Genomic DNA, 23,462 nt, shown 5'->3' with positions numbered 1-23,462 from the left:
GCTACTGCTCACCAGGGAAGTCTGCTGCTGGTGTTCAAAGTGCATGTTTCAGTCTGCATGTCAGAATTTTTTGAATGAAATAGAAGAGGATTTGAGAATTCACTCAAAATGTGCCCTAATTTTTCTTTCTGAAGCACTAATCATACGTTCTATGGCAAAATGAACCCCCTCATTTTGTTCCTTTTTAAATTAAATGTTTTCAGACTTACCACTTCATTCCAATCGAGATGGCTTCTGGTGTGCCATACTTTTGTCATAAGTAAGACTGATAGCGCTCTAGTTGTTCTTTAGAACACTCTGGGACATTCTGTCATTGTCCTATACTTGGGCTACATCTGGGTGATATTTGGGCTACATTTGGGCTCTTTTGTCTCTGGTGGCCATCTTGGGAGACTACATGTCAGAATTTTTTAATGAAATAGAAGAGGATTTGAGAAGTCACTCAAAATGTGCCCACATTTTTTTTCTGCAGCACTAATCATACTTTCTATGGCAAAATATACCCCCTCATTTTGTTCCTTTTTAAATTAAATGTTTTAAGAGTTACCACTTTATTCCAATCAAGATGGCTTCAGGTATGCCATACCTTTGTAATAAGTAGGACTGTTAGCGCTCTAGTTGTTCTTTAGAACACTCTAGGAGGCTGCAGTAGAACACAAAGGAATCAACTGACAGTCTCTGTCCTTGTTGTATTTACATGTTTTACTGAGAATGTCAGATTTCATTCTCACATGACTGAGAAAGATAATGTGAATTTACAGAAAATATGGTTTCAGTTTAGCTTATAGATCCCCTTCCAACCCACTGTGGGAAAAGCATGAGATAATAGTTTTCTTTCAAACATGATTCATGATATCCCAGCAAAAGGTTTTTCACATGGTAAAATCACCTTAGAACACACCACAATTCCTAAAATGAGTATGGCACCATCATCAAATGATTTACAATGTAACTATTAACTACAATGCTTTTTAATGAGGTGCTATCATGTATATTTGTCCCAAGATGGCTGCCAACACTTCTTGGATGAAGTGCTGACAGCCAATCAGATCTCACGATGAGATGTGTGGTTAGACTCCCCCCAGATATATATGTGTTTTTGAAGTTAATTTTCATAAAAACCAGTAGAGCAATTTTCACCAAATATAGAAAAGGCACTTCTGCTTACCAGTCCCTACAATTTTGCAAAGTTTGGTGTAATTCCATTCAGCGGTTCGGGCTGTAACCTTGTCTATTCGTCCTATGGAAATTAACATGGGGAAAACACGTTTTGGGACCCCTCTTTTTTCTTGGCCCCTGCATGACGAATCCCCCCGAAACTTCAAGGGAAGAAGCGGAGCGGAGCTGCCCAAAATACACGCAAATTCCTCAACCGGCGCCAAAGTTATTCCCAATAGAATGTTGCGGATTTCCTATGGTAGCTAGGTCCTAACTATATATACCTACTGGCTATCGCCAGTAGGTAATATATATATATATATATATATATATATATATATATATATATATATATATATATATATATATATATATATATATATATATATATATATATATATATATATATATATATATATATATATATATATATATATATATATATATATATATATATATATATATATATATATATATATATATATATATAAGCAACCAAAGAGATCCCATAGCCATGGGAGCGCGCTCCACAGTGTGTGCTCTGCCCAGGGGTCGGATCCTGACCCAGGTAATTTTTTGGAACAAAGGAGGCGGCACAGTCAGAGATCGATTTTAAGCCTTATTTATTGCAAGACTTCACCCCACCAACGCGTTTCGGCCTCACTCGGCCTTGCTCACGGTTGGTTAGTCCCTCTACAGTGTTTGTATTTATACTGACCCATTTGTAGCCATTTATGAGGCATTATGGGAGATGTAGTTTTAGTGCAAGTAAATAAAAAGAAAAGAAAGACTTTGCATACTTTTAGCACTTAAATAATTATTATTGTTCAAAATCAAGGGTTTAGTACCCATTGTCTTTGTTAGATGTTCTTCTTCGGAGTTGTTCTGGGTATAGTACCCATTTTTGTTCTGAGGTTCTATTCCAGATGGACATGCAGATCCTCTCCAAAGTTCATCCCCTTCGGGTGTTTGGTTCGGAGTCTAATTATCATGCGAGACTCCATTTGTCGCAATCTTCTGACCACATCACCCCCTCTTTCCATTTTGTCTAGAACTTTTGCTCCGAAAAAATGCATTTGCCTCCAATCACCGTTTTGGCATGTACTCATGTGCTTCGCAGTGGCATATTGCATGTTCGCATTTTTTACTGCTCGAATATGCTCCAAGATCCTTTTTTTTAACATACATGTGGTACACCCCACATATCTCATTCCACATTTGCACTCGATTATGTAGATGACGTTTTTTGAGGTACATGAGATTTGTTGATCTATTCTCATTAGCTTGCCATCTGGTTCTTCGATTGCCTTCATACTCTTTCCAATTTTGCAGGCTTTACAAGTGTTGCAGGGTTGAAATCCTTTACGCTGCATTTCTAGCCAGTTTTCTCTCGGTTTTTCTTGGAAGTGGCTTTTGACCAATAGGTCTTTGAGTGAAGTGTTTTTCTTGTATGTTATTTGCGGTGAGTTGCCAATGGTGTTGCCAATATCAGGATCATTTTTCAAGAGATGCCAGTATTTTCTCATTATTTTGGCAATGTTGGAGCTTTCTTTGCTGTAAGTCATTATTAGTCTTGGAGGTGTGTGGGTTTCATTCTTTTTTTGTTGTTCCATCAAGGTTTGGGTGCGTGTTTTTTGATCAATTTTCTTTTTGCAATTGGTCAACACTCTTTCTTCGTAGCCTCTCGCTCTGAATCTGCATTTGCTTTCCTCAATGATTTTCTCCGCATCTTCAGCTACTGAGCAGTTCCTTTTTAATCTTGTAAATAATTAGACTCCGAACCAAACAACCGAAGGGGATGAACTTTGGAGAGGATCTGCATGTCCATCTGGAATAGAACCTCAGAACAAAAATGGGTACTATACCCAGAACAACTCCGAAGAAGAACATCTAACAAAGACAATGGGTACTAAACCCTTGATTTTGAACAATAATAATTATTTAAGTGCTAAAAGTATGCAAAGTCTTTCTTTTCTTTTTATTTACTTGCACTAAAACTACATCTCCCATAATGCCTCATAAATGGCTACAAATGGGTCAGTATAAATACAAATACTGTAGAGGGACTAACTAACCGTGAGCAAGGCCGAGTGAGGCCGAAACGCGTTGGTGGGGTGAAGTCTTGCAATAAATAAGGCTTAAAATCGATCTCTGACTGTGCCGCCTCCTTTGTTCCAAAAAAAAAATATATATATATATATGACCCGAGGAAGGGGCTTGTTTCCAAAATTCCGGACTTTGGAGTTTCAGGCGGCGCTGCTCCACCCGTCGCATTGCCTGCCAGCAGTTTCCTGTGCATGCTGGTACCTGTAGGCGCTGGATGAGAGGCGTCCTGTAGGAGGCTAAGGCGATTGGCACTGACCAGAATGGGCGGAGCAGCAGTCCACGAAGCAGGTTGCGGGACGATATTTAAATCAGCTTACTCACCTGCTTCCTGTTCGTCACACCCACGGCGCTGAGGAAGGCTGATATGATGCCGAAATGCATTCGCCACTGCGGGTGTCTGTGAACTTCTTACCGGTTTGGTGAAATAAAGCTGCTTTCCACGTTTCCCCTGTTGTGGCCTTGTCTTCCTTGGAAGAGTGTTCTGGATATATATATATATATATATATATATATATATATATATATATATATATATATATATATATATATATATATATATATATATATATATATATATATATATATATATATATATATATATATATATATATATATATATATATATATATATATATATATATATGAATATTTTGGGGTTTTTTTTTATTAAGGAAGGGGGGCTGCGTGGTCCCTCCTTCCCTGGATAAGTTTTGGTCCCAGAGACCTCATCCCCCGGTGGCCTGCCTGCTTTTATTTTAATTTTTAAAAATTTTGGAGGGGGGGCGGGAGCAGTGCAATGTCTCGTGGTGCGCACCCCGGGACATTGCTGGAGCTGGCCTTGGGAGGTCACGGTCCCCAGGGCCATGAAGGGCTCCTGGAGGTGGACCCCCTTCCATCTTCTGTATAGCCCCGGGGAGGTGATGGTCCCAGGGGCAGGGGCCCACAACGTACCCCGCCTTAACTTGATTTTTGCCCTGGGGAGGTGGGGTCACCGTGGCAGTGAGGGCGCAGGGTCCCATTCGCATTTTATTGAAAATAGCCCCAGGGAGATGGCGGTCCACATGGCTGCGTGGGGGGCAGGAGCCCCCCATACTCTTTCATTCGAAATTAAGCCCTGGGGAGGTGGTGGTCCCCGGAGTATGGCCCATAAAGGGACCTAAAGGGTGTTTCTATCCTGCCCCCTTTTCTTAATTTTTAATGTTTGTTTTTACATTTTTCCTTGTGACTCGGTTCAACCGAGTCACAAGATGGCTGCCAACACTTCTTAGTTGGAACTTTTGGCAGCCAATCAGATCGCAGGCTCGAGATCGAGAGGGTTCGCGGTTCCTTCGCATTATTATATGGATATCTGAGAAATGTTTAATTTCTCAGGAACTACTGAACGGTTTTACACCATTTAACAATGATTGCTTTCTGAACCAAGAGCTACCTTTTTGCCAAATTTGATGTAATTCCGTTCAGCAATTCGGGCTGTAGCCGTCTCTAAAGTTTCCTATGGAAATTAACTTGGAGAAAACATGTTTTTGAACCCCCCTTTTTTCTCAGCCCGCTTGATGAATCACCCTGAAACTTTTAGCCCAACAGCTGAAGTGGGTGGGCCATTAGCTTTGAACTATTCGCAAAGATCTGTCAAACTGCCCAAAGATATTAGCAAAAGAAAAAAAACACTTTTTGAATATGAACAAGGTCCCAACTAAAACTACCTACTGGCGACCACCAGTAGGTAATACAAAAAAAATTATATATATATATATATATATATTCCAAATGCCTTGTGCTCACACAATTGGAAAACCACTCTGAATGTTGCTCTTATACCATCTTTATTTCAGTCAGCAGCAGCGCACTTGAATCCATTTCACAGAGCGAGTACTTCAGCCATAATCGCCGAGAGATTCCCTTGTTCACCGGCAGGGCTTTGGGGAAATGAACAGCTCTGTGAAAAGTTCAGGTGTTTTTAAAGTTCTTACTCCCAGTGGGCGTGTCTTGACCAGACAGCATTATGTCAAGTCAAGTCAAGTCAAAGAATTTATATAGCGCACTACGTACCCGGAGGGTTTCAAGGCGCTTAGGAAGGGGGAGGAGGATTACTTGTCAAATATCCACGTTTTAAGTTGCTTTCTGAATGCTAGGTGGTTCTGGGTAAGGCGAAGGTTAGCGGGGAGTGAGTTCCATGTTTTAGCAGCCAGGTATGAAAAGGATCTGCCTCCCATGGTGGTCTTGTTGATGCGAGGTACAGTGGCGAGGGCTTGGCTGGAAGAACGTAGTTGGCGGGAGGGGGTGTAGAAGGACAGTCGTGAGTTGAGGCATTCTGGACTGATGTCGTAGAGTGATTTGTGTGCGTGGGTAAGCAGTCGGAAAGTGATCCTCTTATTGACGGGTAGCCAGTGGAGGTCTTTAAGGTGACCAGAGATGTGTTCGTTGCGTGGGATGTCTAATATGAGTCTTGCTGAGGCGTTTTGGATTCGTTGGAGTTTCTTCTGGAGTTTTGCGGTGGTACCTGCGTAGAGGGTGTTTCCGTAGTCGAGTCGGCTCGTGACCAGAGCGTGGGTGACTGTTTTCCTAGTTTCGGTGGGGATCCAGCGAAATGTTTTTCTGAGCATGCGAAGAATGTTGAAGCAGGAGGAGGATACGGCGCTGACTTGTCTGTTCATTGAGAGTGAAGAATCCAGGATGACGCCTAGGTTCCGTGCGTGGTCTGTCGGGATGGGTGCTTTTCCGAGGGCTTCCGGCCACCAGGAGTCGTCCCATGCAGAGGGGGATGTACCTAAGATGAGGACTTCTGTTTTGTCTGAGTTCAGTTTCAGACGGCTTTGTTTCATCCATTCGGCAACTTCTTTCATTCCTTCGTGTAGGTTAGTTTTGGCGGTGCTGGGGTCATTGGTGAGGGAAAGGATCAGTTGAGTGTCATCCGCGTACGAGATGATGTTGAGGTTGTGTTGGCGTGCTATGGCCGCGAGGGGGCTCATGTATACGTTGAAGAGGGTGGGACTGAGTGAGGATCCTTGTGGTACGCCGCAGATGACTTCAGAGGCCTCGGACTTGAATGGTGGAAGGCGGACTCTCTGGGTTCTTCCGGTGAGGAACGAGGTGATCCATTCAAGTGCTTTTCCTTGGATTCCGATGTTATTGAGGCATGGTAAAAGGGTGCTGTGGCAGACTGTGTCGAATGCTGCAGAGAGGTCGAGGAGGATGAGGGCGACTGTGTCTCCGTTGTCCAGTAGAGTTCGAATGTCGTCCGTTGCTGCGATGAGGGCGGTCTCAGTGCTGTGTTTTGCTCGGAAGCCAGATTGTGAGGGGTCGAGGGATTTGTTGGTTTCGAGGAAGGCGGCGAGCTGGTTGTTGACAGCTTTCTCGATGACTTTGGCCGTGAATGGAAGAAGCGAGATGGGGCGGTAATTTTTGAGTTCGGTGGGGTCCGCTGTGGGTTTTTTCAGAAGGGCGGTGAGTTCAGCGTGTTTCCAGTCTTCCGGGAAGGTGGCGGAGTTGAAGGAGCAGTTGATGACGTCTCGGAGGTGCGGTGCTATGACGGAGTCTGCTTTGTTGAAGATGTAGTGAGGACATGGGTCTGTGGGGGATCCTGAGTGGATGGAATTCATCAAGCGGATGGTGTCCTCAGTGGAGATTGGGTTCCAGTCGTTAAGGGTGTTCACGGGGGGAAGATGATCAGCAAGTGGTTGGGTGGGTTGGTTTCCGGGTTGGTTGTCAAAGCTGTTGTGGATGTCTGCAATCTTGTTGTGGAAAAATGAGGCTAGGGAGTCGCAGAGGGTTTGAGAGGGGGTGATGTCGTTGAAGTTGGCCGAGGGATTGGAAAATTCCTTGACGATGTTGAAAAGTTCCTTGCTGTTGTGAGCGTTGTCGTCAAGTCGATCCTTGAATGCTGTTTTCTTGGCTTTTCGGATTAGTTGGTGGTGAGTGCGGGTGGCGTTTTTGAAGGCGTCCTTGGTGCTGGTGGTTGGGTCTTTTTTCCAGGCCTTTTCAAGGGAGCGGCAGAGTTTCTTGGACTTCTTGAGATCATCGTTGAACCATGAGGCCTTCTTGCTGCCAGGTTTGTTTTGACGTTTTTTCAGTGGTGCCAAGGTGTCAGCGGTGTTGGATAGCCATAGGGTGAGGTTGGCGGCGGCTTCGTTAGCGTTAGAAGAGAGGGCTGGGGTGTTTAGAAGGAGCGATGCGGAGATTTGGTCCATGGTGATTTTGTTCCAGTTCCTTTGCAGGGTGGGTTGGAGGTGGATGTTGGGTTTTGGTTTGTTGTAGGTGAAGTGAACGCAGCTGTGGTCAGTCCAGAGGAGGTCCGTGGTGTGGCTGAAGGAGACGTGGTTGCTGGAGGTGAAGATGGGGTCGAGTGTGTGACCTGCGATGTGGGTGGGGGAAGTGACTAGTTGTTTAAGTCCGAGGTTGGCGAGGTTGTCCACGAGGGTGGCGGTGTTGCGGTCGTTGATCTTTTCAAGGTGAAAGTTGAGGTCTCCCAGAAGGATGTAGTCTTTGGAGGGGAGCGCGTGTGGGGTGATGAAGTCCGTGATGTCTTCACTGAATTTTGCGCGGGGTCCTGGTGGTCTGTAGAGGAGGGTGCCTCTGAGTGTGGTTTTGGGGTCGATGTGGATCTGGAAGTGAAGGTGTTCGGAGTTGGCGAGGTTGGCGTCAGAGCTGGTTGAGATGCGGATTGATTTCTTATGGACGATAGCGATTCCTCCTCCTGTGTGGCTGGTACGGTCTTTGCGAGTGATCTTATAGTCTTCCGGGATGGCAATGGTGATGTCTGGTGCGGAGGAAGCATTCATCCATGTTTCCGTAAGGAAGGCGATGTCCGGAGAAGTGGTGTCTAGTAGATTCCATAGGTCAATGGCGTGCCTGTGGACTGATCGGGTGTTGAGAAGGATGCATTGTAGGTGGTTGGGGTCGGGAATCTTTGGTGTGGTCGTACCGGAGATGTTGTCGGTGCCGCTGAATTTGCAGGAGAAGCAGGAGAAAGGTCCATGGGTTTGTCCAGGGGCGGCTTGGACGCAGTTGGGGGCGCGACCGGGGTTAAGGGCTAGGAGGGTGGCGGCATCGTAGGTAATGCGGGAGGGCTGGGCAGCGCGAGGGGCAGGGGGTCTGGCGCTGGGCGCGGTCCAGGCGCGGACGGGCGTAGACGGGCTTACCTTTGGCTCACCTTCGGCGTGTCCGTAGCGCGTGGACGCTGCGCGTGGAGGCATTGGCCATAAATGGATGGTGGAAGGGGCGGAGCGTGGGAGGGTCAGCAGTGAGGCGGGGTCTAGGTGCAGGGAGGGTCTGGGACGGGCCAAGGGGTCAGAGCAAAATGGCTGCAGGGTAAACAAATGTGCGTAGGCCAATTATCTCGAGCGCTGCAAACCTCGGTGTGCACCGCAGTGAAAGCGCTAGTGGTGAAAGTGAATGCCAAGTAGCGTTATCGAGCGCTGCCCCTAGAGTTACAGATTTCCAAAGTGAGTTGTTATTACACGAGCGCTGCACAGGCTTAACAGGACAACACAATGCTAATGATGTTACACGAGCGCTAAACAAAGCTAAGCATATACAGACAATGCTAATGATGTTACACGAGCGCTACACAAGGCAGATGAAATAAATTAAACAGTGCACGAGCGCTACACAAGGCAGATGAAATCAATTAAACAGTGCACGAGCGCTACACAAGGCAGATGAAATCAATTAAACAGTGCACGAGCGCTACACAAGGCAGATGAAATAAATTAAACAGTGCACGAGCGCTACACAAGGCAGATGAAAGAAATTAAACTGTGCGGCAGGTTAATTAGCAGTAATGAGAGCGCTGCACAAAGCTGATGCAAGAAATGAACAGTGCGGCGAGTTGATAAGCAGTAGGTTAACAATACCAACAGGAGAGGGAGGTGAGGGGAGCAGCCGTTTCTGCGCAGAGCAGGATGGCTACAGCTCTCCACGAGGGCAAGCGTAGGCTCTACCTCTGTGGGTGGGAGGGTCAGCAGTGAGGCGGGGTCTAGGTGCAGGGAGGGTCTGGGACGGGCCAAGGGGTCAGAGCAAAATGGCTGCAGGGTAAACAAATGTGCGTAGGTCAATTATCTCGAGCGCTGCAAACCTCGGTGTGCACCGCAGTGAAAGCGCTAGTGGTGAAAGTGAATGCCAAGTAGTGTTATCGAGCGCTGCCCCTAGAGTTACAGATTTCCAAAGTGAGTTGTTATTACACGAGCGCTGCACAGGCTTAACAGGACAACACAATGCTAATGATGTTACACGAGCGCTAAACAAAGCTAAGCATATACAGACAATGCTAATGATGTTACACGAGCGCTACACAAGGCAGATGAAATAAATTAAACAGTGCACGAGCGCTACACAAGGCAGATGAAATAAATTAAACAGTGCACGAGCGCTACACAAGGCAGATGAAATAAATTAAACAGTGCACGAGCGCTACACAAGGCAGATGAAAGAAATTAAACTGTGCGGCAGGTTAATTAGCAGTAATGAGAGCGCTGCACAAAGCTGATGCAAGAAATGAACAGTGCGGCGAGTTGATAAGCAGTAGGTTAACAATACCAACAGGAGAGGGAGGTGAGCGGAACAACGTACCTGTTTTGGCAAGCGCAAGATGAGCAACAAGCTGGTCCAGTGTCTCACAGTGGCCCGATGGAATTAATATGAGGAGGAATAGGCACAGCGTTCCACTACGGCTTCAAACGGACTACAACAACCATAATGCCAAGGGGCTGACACGCCCATGTGGGCGGTCTAGAAAGAACTTAAAAACACCTATGTGCTATCCCAAGCTGTTCCTCTTCCCCAAGCCAGGCCAGTGATCAAGGGGATGGTTCCCCGTAACGCGTATGGCGGATTGGCAGAATACATATATATATATTACCTACTGGCGGTCGCCAGTAGGTAGTTATAGTTAGGATTTTTTTCAATGTTAAATTTCAAAATTCTATTTGGAATAACGTTGGCGCCCGTTGACGAATCTGCCTGAAAATTTCCTCAAAATGGCCTCGCGGCGCCCCGGTCCTTCGGTGAAAGTTTGGGGGGGATTCGTCAAGCGGGGTCCGAGATAAAAGGGGGGTCCCAAAACGCGTTTTCCCCATGTTAATTTCTATAGGGCAGTCGATTTCACTTTTAGCTCGAACGGCTGAATGGATTTACACCAAACTTGGCAAAATTGTAGGGACTGGTAGCCCGATGTGCCTTTGCTATGTCTCAAGATATGTGCTCCAGTGGATTTTGAGTAATTTAGGTCAAAAAAAAATATATATATCTATAAGCGCGCCCCGGTACGCGCACCGGGGAGCGCACCGGGCGCGCCACGCGACTTGCGCGCAGAAAGCTGATTGGCTCTTGGGTGTCTGTAAACATTCTAAACAGTCTGGAGCGGCCGCCATCTTGTGTCTCGGTAAAATCGAGAAATAAGAGGTGGCAAAAACAAAGGGGGGAATTGACCATAAGGGGGCAGGGTAGACCCCCTCCTGACCCCCTAGGTTTAATGTGGGGGCTAAAATAGGGTCCCGCGGGGCATTTAAAGAATATATTTTTTTTCGATTTGCGCGGGGGGAGTGCCCGGTACTCGCACCGGGAAGCGCACCGGGGAGCGAAGCACGGGGAAAATCCAGGACCATATTTATGAAGGCCTTGCGACAGTTTTGCGCCGCCTGTGCGTTTCTTTTTGTGACGCACCAGTGGTGTAAAAACATGCGCATCGTTGCGTCACTTTTTAAATATAGCCTATCTAGGTAGATGGGTCACTTTTTAAAACCCTGCGCCACATTATACCTGCGTGAGGTAGAATGTATGCAGAGGGGGCGTTCCCCCGCAAAAAGCTTCGTAATAGCGACGCAGTGAAATCTATGAGATTTCACTGCGTCACTTTTAGGATGCTGTTGCGTCAAAATCTTGCGCCTGCCTCACAGCAGGTGTAAGACTGACGCAAAGCCTTTCACATGGTGCTTTCCCCATGTGAAAGGACGCATTACTGGAGTTGCGTCACTTTTGTGACGCACTCTAATGCGTCACTTTTGTGTTTACAGATACGTCAGAAATACTGACGTATCTGTAACTCCTTGCGACATGATTGGTCATACATTAAATATTACACATCTGGAATGTTGTAAGGAGTGCGCACAGAAAAGTGACGCATCGCACCAGCGGTGTAAAAAAATGCGCCTCGTTGCGCTATATTTAAAAAGTGACGCATCTAGTTAGATGGGTCACTTTTTAAAACCCTGCACCAAATTATACCTGCGTCAGGTATAATGTATGCAGAGGGGGCGTTCCCCTGCAAAAAGCTTGGTAATAGCGACGCAGTGAAATCTATGAGATTTCACTGCGTCACTTTTAGGATGCTGTTGCGTCAAAATCTTGCGCCTGCCTCACAGTAGGTGTAAGACTGATGCAAGACCTTTCACATGGTGCTTTCCCTATGTGAAAGGACGCATTACTGGAGTTGCGTTACATTTGTGACACACTCCAGTAATGCGTCACTTTTGTGTTTACAGATACGTCAGAAATACTGACGTATCTGTAACTCCTTGCGAGTTGAAACGTCATACATTAAATATGACACATCTGGAATGTCATAAGGAGTGCGCACAGAAAAGTGACGCATCGCTGTTTTCACGTAGCGAAGCGCCACGTTTCAGAAATGAGGCCTCCAGTTTATTCACTGTGTCACCTCTACGACCCTTTCTTGTGTCAATACGTCCCTTTTGCATACATTACACCTGACGTAGGAATAATGTGGCACAGGGGTTTACAAAGTGATGTATTTACCTAGAAACGCCACTTTGTAAATATGAATAAATAAGGTGCATTTTTTATTGGACTGATGCGTCACAAAAAGTGATGCTTTGGTGGTGTTAAAGTGACGCATGGCTTCATAAATGAGGCCTTCTGCCTTCAACTCCAGCAATGCATCTTTTCTTATCCTTCCACACCCCTGTTCCTTTTCAAGATTTTCTTTGAATATCAACATTCCCCATATTCACTCTTCTTCTCCTTACTTTCTTTCCTAACACTCACCTTCTTTCAGTCCTTCTACTTCACTTCCTTTCTCCTCTCATACCTTTCTATTCTTTCTTACTCATTCTCCTTTCCATTATCAATGCACTCTATTTCACTTACTCTTTTTTCATTTTTTTTAAGAATATAGCTCTTTGATGAGAATTGGAGGTAGTTCTGAAAAGAACTTTTTGTTTTCTTCTTTTTTCTAAACAGGAACAAAAACAGGGAATGGAAACTGCTCAACAGGAGCAAAAAAAACAAAAAAAACTAGGGGTGGGAAGGGCAGTGATGGTTCTCCAATGCTCGAACCATGAGCTGGACACTTTGCTCCCCATAGGTGAGGAGTTGATTGCAGTATCTGCATCTGAGGACACCATGGTTAAATGCAGGTTGAATGTTTGGCACTGAGAGAGCGCAATTTGAATGAAAAATATGTATACGTCATAATTACAAGCATGTGGCGTAAAGTTGACGAATGTAACTTAAGAAGTGAGAAAATGTATCTGTATTTACTCTAGAGTGTTTATTAGAGTTAGAAAAGTCCGTATAGAGTGTGGGCTAATGTAGAAATGTGTGGGAATGCTTAGAAACATTAGATGTCTTAATCAGGTTCCATGTATGTAGCTGCTAAATGAAGAAAGATGTAAAGTGTAAAATGAAGAAACCTGCAGACCACATGGCACTGTGTGAGAACGAAATGTACCATTGCATCTTTTACACGACATGGATTCATTATAATCAATGATTTTGCTTATATATATATATGTTAAAGGCAATGTTTTATAGAAGTGTTTTCGTATAACTTTAGTGTGGTATATTAGCATATTATTTTAAGCTGAAGAACTAAGAGTTCATAGAGTGCAGACTACTGCACATAATTTAGTGGGCCAGGAGAGATAGTGGGTTGTCTTTGATCTGCACGTGTGAGCTAAAAGTCAAAAGCCTCGTTAAAATAAATTGCCAATGCTGGTCGAAGTTTTACGGCCTAGTAAGATAAGGGGAGCCTGGAATTTGGGGCCCTGTTTCGAAGTGTCTGTTTGCAGGTGCGAGGGGGGTACCAATCAAAAGCTTGATGAATAGAGCTCTGTTTGGGGAGATAGGCTCGGGTCCGGAGGAGTCGACCGAAATGTCATGGGGGTACCGGCACGATGGAGACGGCGCCTGGGAAGCAAGGTCAACTTAACAGACGATCCAAAGAAACGAAACTATGGAAAAAACCAGAAGCGAGACCACGTGAAGTGTATACGTGGTGGGCGTCCCAAAGGGGCGTTCCACCCATACTGTGATTTTGTATTAGGGACAGCACCCCTGGGAGGAGGTAGAGCAGATGGCCTGAGGACCCTTAGAGAGCGGATGGGTAGGCAGAAAGGGTACTGCTATACGACATAGGTTTCCATCTGAGACTAAGAGAGATTGAGCTTCTTCGGAAGTCCAACGGCTGACACCTTTTTTAGGTAAAGAACTTGTTAAGTAGGGATGTCATCTAGCATAGTGTAGGGACAGTTTAACCTGTTTCATTTTCTTTCTGTAAAAGACGCTTCAGATTAATCTTGTGTCAATGATATTCAACTTATTGATTTTTTGAATTAGTTTTGGTAGTTTTCTTCTGTCGATTGAGATCTCTTAGAGAGTTCATGTTCATTCTATTTCCTGTATACCTATTGAACCTTATATTGAGGTGTTTGTACTTGCAACTGATTTTGGCTTTATAATAAATCCTTAAACTTTTCAGTCGTAAGTGGTTCTTTAGAGTTGCGTCAGTCTATGGGGTTGATTTAACCTATGTGGGTTTGCCTTTTACTCAATGACAGTCAATAACCGATTCAAAAGGGACTCAAGTGAGATAAGGATCAGGGTGATCAGATAATCGATCAAAATCTCACGCACGCAGTTGGTAGCAGAGAAAGATGGTTGGCTTCTTGAGGAAGGCGACCTAGGTTAGGTCTAGATTACCCCAAGGCCCCTAGTCATCGACGACCAGAAGAAGAGCTACCTGCCGAAGAAGGTGCTGACGGTGCGAGAGAGAAAAAGCAGCAGAGTCGGTCGAGAGTGAGTATAAGGGTCATGCGTTGCCAGATTGCGGTGTTTTGTGCTGTACCTGTGTTGTAATGTCAAGCGGAGTTGAATGCCTGTAGTGTGATTGAGAGACGGTTGTGAGCGCGCGCAACCGGTGAAAATCTTAAGTCCAGGGAAGGGCTTAAGTGGTTCGGGTGTATCGGACATCCAGAGTAATTGTCTACCATTGTGAAGGGGGTCATGAGGTACCATTGATCGCCCGTAGGACCGTGATAGGGGGAGCGTAAGAGTGAGTGTATGAGTAAACGGACGCTGGGTGGACGTTTACTGTGTGTAAGTAACCTATCAGTAAGGCGATCGTCTGAACGTTTGTGAAAGACGCTTCGTCAGGTGAGATGACAATTACAGTTAGACTGTGGACGTACAGTCAAGAAAAGTGATCGCTTGGTCGGAAGTAGTCATTTTTCGGTGTATGAATGAGACGCATGCAAGACGGGGAGACGAGCTGAGAAAGGAGGGGAACTGCTGCAAAGGGGACGAGTGACGTCAGAGCGAGCCGCGCTGGGATAGGCTGGTCAGCATGAGCCGCGCAGGGATTGGTGGTTCGCCATCGGGAAGTAAACAAGGAAGTGAATTAAGGAAAATCGTAGATTTTGAAAATGAAGTGTTTTAAATGTCTGAGGGCTATCTTTAAGAGAGACAGAGGGAACTCATATGCTGGGGAAGAGGCCCCACCGGAGGGTACACCAGCTCATTATATGGCTGTGAATGTTGGGTTACACACTATATTGTGGATCTCCGAGTGGAGCAAGATAACAGAGGGAAATGAGGAACTGACGTTCCCGAGATACGGAACGTTTAGGTTAGAAGCATTGAACCAGCTGAAAGCAGTAATGCTCGCAACGAGACCTCTACCCAGGCCAACACAGTTCGAAGCCCTCAACGCATGGTTCAGGGCGGCGTACGACCGAAGCCTGAACAGACGCCAAGAAAGAGTGAAACGATCGGTAAGAGCAGTACAGGACGCCAAATGGGATGATGAAGCAAAAAAGTGGAGGGTGCAGAGAATAGAAGCAGATAAACTGTACCCAGTGATAGAAGTTACTGGAGAAAAGAAGCCTCCAGAGGAGGATGAGGAGAGCGAGACGGATGATAGTCTGATAAATAGGTTATTATTAGACAGACCACCTCCGTACAATAGAGAGGCCGAACGTCCCGAGCTCCAGCAGGGGGACGGGGCCGGAAGGGGGGAATATAGACCGCTCCCCATATCAGATTGGGAACCAAAAAAAGGCGAGGAAATACCTCAACCTAGTCCAGTACAGAGAGTAGTCGGAAGGTTTGTGGTACAAAAAGTGCCGGAAACAGAGTGTGCAAGGTCGTATCAGCTGCCGGATGCCTTACAAGTACCTGTTACCATAGGTCCTGTAGTGTCAATATACAACCCAGAGAGAGCACAGGAGGAGGAACAGGCACGTTGGGACAGGGAAAGAGCAGAGATGGAAAGCAGGAACAATACGATTAATTCACAAAGGCAGTTGCTAGGACCAAGAGGTCGGAGTACCCCATTCGATTCAGTAACAGATCCCATAATAGAACAGGGGGGTCAGAGAGGACTGATGGATCTGAGGGGACCACGACCGAAATCCTTTAAGGAGTTAAGGGAGTACTTGAAAGAATGGGACGCTGCCGTAGAGACTCAGAATAAAAGAATAGAAACGGAAGCCGAATGGAGAGGCCAAGATAACAGGATCCTCTCTCACTGCGGAGCTGGCGAAAGCAGTCCAGAGTGGGACGGAAAGAGTCAAGAAAGCAAAGGAGATACCTGCCATACCACCGGTAGCAATAGACAAACGTGTGAAGACAAGAGTACAGGATGTGGGGGGGTGTCTCGCCCTATCCTCAAAGAGGGAGATCGAAGGACACAGGAGTACAGAAATAGTTACAGGTGCACTCACCATACACCGGGCGAAAATGTGCAACATTGGAGTCGCGGGAGTATGGAGAGTCGCGAAGGGTCTCACCATGTATCCAGTGATCACGGACGAGATCGCGGGAACATGGAGAGCTGTGAGGGACCTTATCGTTTACTGAGTGACACCAGACAGCAAGGGAATTGCGGAGACTTAGAAAATAACGGGGGATCTTATCATGTGTCTAGAGAGACAGAGCTGAAGAGACAGAATGGGGTGGTGGGAAATAGAACATTGTTCCACCATACACCTAGGGAAGATGGAAGAGCATGGGATTTAGAAAGATGGGAACAAAGGAGGACTCCTCATAGCTCACCTGTGCCTAGACGTAGGACTCGGAGTTGGGACGAGAGGGATGTAAACGGTCCATCTAGGAGCGAGGTACTGAGAGCTGAGGTAAAGGCAAAAAGACTCGATGTAACCAGTCTAAAATCAGATCTAGATGAAATAATAGACGGCACATTGCCAATGGAGAGAATCGACCTGTATGAACAAGATGAGGTACTGTTTATGGCAAAGGATGTCACTCGGAAGGCGAGGTCAGTACATGAAAGATTGTCTGAGTTGGCAACCAGGTACATGATAGTCTTATCAAGAACTAAAGCATTACAGGGTAACCATAGGCTGAATTGCACGGATCAGGACCTGGACGAACGGAGGACGATTGGGTTGAAAATACACATAAAGGAACTGATCTTGGGTATAAGAATGTGGAGGGATTTGGATAAATGGGAGGAAAGATGGTCCAAGATGGGGACCGTCAGAAGGAGTACAATTGGAATGTCCCCAGAGGGAGGGCCACCGCGAATGGAAGCTTTCCCTTTGCGAGAAATCGCGAATGGAAGCTACGTGCATGTGCCCTGGAGTAGGGGGGACTTAGCGGCATTTACCAATTCTTTCCCTAAGCTGAGGGAGAACCCCGTGGAGTGGTATAAACAGGTAGAGAGGTTTGTAAAGATCTCCAAAGTACTGTGGGTCGATTTGAACACCCTGTTTGACATTGTAGTACCAGGGGATTTGTGGACGGCATGCAAGCTTAGTGTTGAATGGCCCATTTCTGAACCGGATAGGGACGCCCAGACAAACGGGCCATCAGAGAAAGTCATGGAAAAGTATGAGAGGGTAATGGCATGGTTGAAAGAGAAGGTGCCGTTGCAGGACATAGACTGGGTTAAGATAGATCGAACCACTCAGGAACCTAAAGAGACTGTCCATGAGTATTATGAGAGATTGCTGAAAGCGTTCAAACAGTACAGTGGGTTGGATGTGATGGATTCTAAAGACATAGGACAGTTTGTGTCAAAGTTCGTCCTGGGTCTGAGACCTGACATCAGCTAGATGATTCAGCAGCATTTAATTTGTTGGCAAAACAAACCATTAGATGAAATTCTGAGATATGCAAGGTACTGCAGCGATGAAATAGATTTGAAGGCAAAGAAACTTAAGGAAAAACTGATGTTGGTACAGATGCAGTCAGCTGGAAAGGGTGGACAGCGGCAACAGGGAACCGGAACCCTAGGAAAAAAGCAGAATAATCAAAGTAAAGACGATGAGGAGAAACAGAGACCTAGGATAGATATTGCGACATTGAAAAAGACGACTAGGTGCCACCAGTGTAACGAGGTGGGACATTGGAAACGTGAGTGCCCCTATAATATCGAGACTGGAGAATTAGAACCTGAGGAAGAAGATGTCCAGAACAGTCTGGTGAAGGGAACAACGATACCAAAGGGAAAGTTTATCAAAGGGGGGACTCTGACTCCTTGAGCCCAGTTCCCTCAACCACCTCGTATTGCGAACGGGGGAAATACTATAGACAACTGCCACTGTTCGTAGGAGGAGAGGAATGCTACTACGTTGATCCCCTTACGGGACAGCGAGTGAATAGAGAGGAAGATTGTACCCTAGGGGCAGCCTTAGAGGTAGACCAGAGGGGACCATACGTGGAGGCTGAAGTGGCAGGGTGTCCTACGACCTTTTTGGTGGACACGGGGGCCACTCGATCCACTCTGAGATCAGCGGTGGTCCCAGGTCTGCCAATGTCAGAAGAAACGATCCAGGTAGTAGGAGTTGCAAATAGGAGAATGACGAATCCTCTGACTGAACCAGTGTCGGTGAAAATAGGGAAATACAGTGATGAGCACCAGTTTGTGGTTTGCGATTCCAGTCCTGTGTGTCTGTTAGGAAGGGACCTGTTATGCAAACTGAATTGGACGATATATTGCACACCTCAAGGAGTAGAAGTGCAGACTAACGATGATGATGCCGACTTTAAGGTTGCAAACTCACAGGTATGCGTGGAGCTATATCCTACCTTGACGGTGGAGGAGCTTCCATGGGACTTGAGAGGTGCGGTGTCATCTGAAGTGTGGGATTTCACTGGGGAAGAAATAGGACTGATCAAAGGGGTAGAGCCAGTAAAGATCATGGTAAAACCAAATGCTGAGTATCCAAGAACACCCCAATACAAGTTGACTCCAGAGACGATTGCAGGAATAAAGCCTGTGATCGAATCCATGATTAAGCAGGGAATACTGAAGGAAATCGTGGGAAGCCCATGTAACTCCCCGATTATGGGTTTGCAGAAGCCTAGTGGGAAATACAGAATAGTGCAGGATCTTCGAAAGATTAATAATATAGTTGTTTCATGTTGTCCAGTGGTACCGAATCCATCAGTGATACTGTTTCAGATACCATTCCAAGCTGAGTGGTTCACGGTGATAGACCTGTGCCAGGCCTTCTTTTCAATCCCCTTAGATGAGGAAAGCCAATATCTTTTCGCTTTTAAGCTGGAAAACCGCGTTTTAACATGGTGTCGTATCCCACAGGGGTATACAGAAAGCCCATCGATTTTTAACCAGCTGCTGAAGAAAAATCTTGAAAGTCTAGTACTGCCCATGAACTCGGTTCTGGTTCAGTACATAGACGACCTACTTGTGGCGTCAGAAACTGAGGAAGCTTGCAAAATAGACACCATCACGTTACTAAATCACTTGGCAGAGAACGGACACAAGGTGTCTCCAAGCAAATTACAGTATTGTTTGACAGAAGTGCAGTACTTGGGTCACAGGATTGAAAAGGGAAAACGGAAGGTGTCACCAGACAGAATAGAGGCGATCATGAAAATGAATTCGCCCACAACACAAAGAGAAGTCAGGATGTTCCTGGGAATGGTCGGTTATTGCCGGCAGTGGATAGCCAACTTTTCACTGAAGGCAAAACCTTTGCAAAAACTGACGCACAAGGGGGTGAGTGATCCGGTACCATGGGACAAAGATTGTTTGATGGCGTTTCTGCAGCTGAGGGAGGACTTGTGTCGTGCCCCGGCTTTAGGAATGCCTGATTACGAAAAATCATTCTTACTCTACTGCTGTGAAAGGGAAGGCTGTGCTTTGTCAGTTTTGGCCCAGATACACGAAAATGCCCGTAGACCAGTTGCATACTTCTCGGCTACCTTAGATCCAGTAGCCGCAGCGTTGCCCGGGTGTCTCAAATCCGTTGCTGCAACGGGTGTCAGCATTGAACGTTGCGAGAACATTGTAATGGGACACCAGTTAGTGGTGTATGTGCCTCATTCTGTAGAATTGTTAATGACCAGGACCAAGACGCAGCATCTGACGAATAGCAGGCTCACGGGCTATGAGCAAGTCATTTTGGCTGCCGAGAACGTGACCCTCAAGAGATGCTCTGTTTTGAATCCTGCCACTTTGATGCCACTTCCAAATGACATTGATGATGATGTATGTACAGATCATGACTGCCTTGATGTGACTGAACTATGCACCAAACCAAGACCAGATATCGTAGATGAGCTATTGACCGACCCCGATGAAATATTCTTTGTTGATGGCTCATGTGTAAGAGACGATATTGGTCAGCTGAGAGCAGCATATGCCGTTTGTACCATTACCGGAGTTGTGGAAGCCGCCTGCCTGGAAGGAGTACATTCCGCTCAGGTAGCTGAAATCATTGCTTTGACCCGTGCCTGTTTAGCAGGTAATAAAATTCGAGTCACCATTTACACCGATAGCCAGTATGGTTTCGGGGTAGTTCATGACTATGGGCAGTTATGGTCTCAAAGAGGTTACATGACCTCCTCAGGTTCTCCTATTAGGAATGGAGAATTTGTTCGACTATTGTTAGAAGCACTACAAGGTCCAGCAGCTATTGCAGTTGTTAAATGTACAGCACATACAAGGAATACGGATTTTGTGTCACAAGGCAATAGGTATGCGGATGAAGTCGCACGTTACTGTGCGGAACAAGGGTATTCCTTTACAGAGGTAGAAGTGGGGGGAATACAGGAAAGGACCGAGTTAACTATGTTGTTGGAAACTGTAGACACTTGGGATGAGTTGAAATGTATACAAGAGAATGCACCTGATTTCGAGAAAAAGGCATGGGAAACAGCTGGTTGTACCAAGAGTGAGATGGACTTTTGGAACTCTGCAGATGGGAGGGCAGTGTTACCAAACGAACTCGTCAGTCCAATGGCAAGGAGATTGCATGGACCAGCACACATAGGTAGAGATGCCATGGTAAGGGTATTTAGGCAAACCTGGTACAACCCAAAGTTTAGAGTAGCGGCAGAAGCAGTATGCCAACGTTGTGTGATCTGTCAACAACTGAATGTAGGAAAGAGAACACCAGTCACATTGAGCCACATAGGGAGGTCTGGGGGGCCATTCAATAGAATGCAATTAGATTTTATTGAAATGCCAAAGTGAAATCGCCTCAGATACGTCCTAGTGATTGTCTGCATTTTTTCCAGATGGGTTGAGGCTTACCCCACACGTAGGTGTGACACACTTACAGTAGCAAAGCTATTGCTTAGAGAACTGATACCGCGCTTCGGGGTGCCGGCCTCTTTGGAATCAGATAGAGGAACACATTTCAACAGCGAAATTGTGAAGATGCTATGTTCAGCCCTAAGTATAGACCAGAAGCTGCACTGTAGCTATCGACCAGAAGCTTCAGGGATCGTGGAGCAAATCAACAGCACCATTAAGTCCAGACTTGCCAAAGTTTGTTCGTCGACATCCTTGAGCTGGCCTGATGCACTTCCACTGGTCCTTATGAGCATACGTAGCACACTAGACAGAAGGACAGGTCTCTCCCCACATGAGGTGCTAATGGGGAGGGCTATGAGACTACCATCCGTTCCAACTGCAGCATTGTTGAACATCACAGATGATTTGATCCTGGACTATTGTAAGGGACTCTCTGACGCCATTCATTCTGTGTCTCTTCAGGTGCAGGCTGCGGAAGTTCCATCGTCTCATGACCTGTGCCATGATCTGTGTCCGGGGGACTGGGTCCTGGTGAAGAAACACGTCAGGAAGAATTGTCTAGACGTGCGCTGGCGTGGACCTTTCCAAGTCATATTGATCATGAACACTGCAGTGAAGTGTGGAGGCTTGCCCAACTGGATACACGCCTCACACACTCGAAGAGTTCCAGCACCTCAGGAAGAAGCAGCTCCTCTCTCGGATGAAAATCCAGCTGAAAGCGGAGAAGCCACAGAGGGGATTAGCCAAGCTGCAGAGGTGTCAGAGGAGACTGAGAGTGTGTCTGACCAGGCCGAGGACGGTCAATACACCAGCGAAACTGAAGCTGCTACAGAAGGAGAAAGTAGCTGGGAGTACGAATCAGACACTGATCCAGCTGCAAGTGGTCAAGAGTCGAGTGCAAGAACAAGGAGCAGGAGGACAAGGAGTGGAGAAGCTAGCTGGCCGGAAAGAAGGAGAAGGCCAAGCCTGAGAGCAAATCCAGAGAGAACTCTTGTCCCGATTTCTGAAGACTCAGACCTAGACGAAGGTGCAGCGGACTCAGACTCTGAGAGTCCAAGAAGATCAAGGAGGGTACGAGTGCCCTGCAGAAGGTACGCCACTCCTGAGTGGACCTATCTAGCGGCAGATGTCTTGGGGACAGAGATCCGGGAGGGTGAGGGAAGTGCAGGTGACCAACCTCGATCCAATTGTAACGGTGGAAGTACGGCTGTTGACACCTGGAATCGAAACTGAAGGGTTGCTAACGTTCACACTCCCCGTCCCTCTGTATCTAAGCCGGATAAAGGACTTGGTATTAAATAGATTAGAGTTTCCAACCTTGGGTCATCCAGTACCAGCACATGAGGAAACCATCCTTCGTTTAGAACGGTTGGAATACGCCATTAGAGCTGCTGGCACCAGAATTATTGTAGATACCTAAAGACTTTGTAAATAAACCAGCGAGAAAGAAGATAACCTAGCGCCTAGTGGAAAGAAGAAGAAAATTAGGGATTTCATTTAGTGGATGGAGAAGGGCTAGGCTTGTCTGTTGCTGAAAATAAAGACACTCTGTTGAAAAGAGACTTTGTCGTTTTAAGTGTGGTTCACAGACTGAGAAATCAAATGTAAGCTGAGTGAAGAAATCAAAAGAGACTTTTTCAAAGAAAGCTACGCTGTCTGATAACATGGAGACCAGCAGTTCGAATCGCAAAGCAAAATGCATAGTAGGCACACTTATAGCAGTAGTAATTTCTCTTATAATCATAGTAGTTACTGTATCATACATAGTGGGACATGCAAGTGTAACTGAGACAACAGATGTAAAGCCTGTAACGACTTTGAAACCTGATCTTGTTGGAAAGAAGGAGGAGAACAAGGTAATACAGGAAAAGGCTTTATTGGCAGCTGAGGCCCGTAGGTTACACATAGATGAGTCGCAGGGAAATTTCAGAACAAACGCATATGCCAAACTATTGTATGAGTATATTGATGCCATGGAGGCCAAGGATTGTTATGTCTGCATGCAATTGCCGGCTTCAGTAGATGAGGGCATTCAATATCATCATCTTCCATTGACATATGGGATAACATGTAGTTTGTTGCTCAGTATATTTTATGGTCGAGAGGGGTTTGAGTACTACTTTTCAAATTATGATTCGGTACTGCCCGAAGTCCCGAATTATAAGCAAATGAATAAGTGGGACTATTACAAGAAGGAAGATAGATTGGCTAAATTCTTCCTTCCTTGGGATACATTAGATACTTCATATGCACGGCGAAATAATCTGACTTGCAAAGTGTCAGAGATCGAGAAAAAGTTTATTGGACAAGTTGATGACCGTTACAGGAGGCAGAAGATTTTAAAAATGTCAGGACAATGGAAAACAGATTGGACCGAAGAGGAAAAGGCACACAAAAAGAAGGGTAGTAATGGTCCAATAGCTTTAGATCGAACACA

This window comes from Lissotriton vulgaris, unplaced genomic scaffold, assembly GCF_964263255.1.
Source record: "Lissotriton vulgaris unplaced genomic scaffold, aLisVul1.2 SCAFFOLD_2207, whole genome shotgun sequence".
NCBI lineage: Eukaryota > Metazoa > Chordata > Amphibia > Caudata > Salamandridae > Lissotriton > Lissotriton vulgaris.
This window is presented reverse-complemented; position numbering follows the sequence as displayed.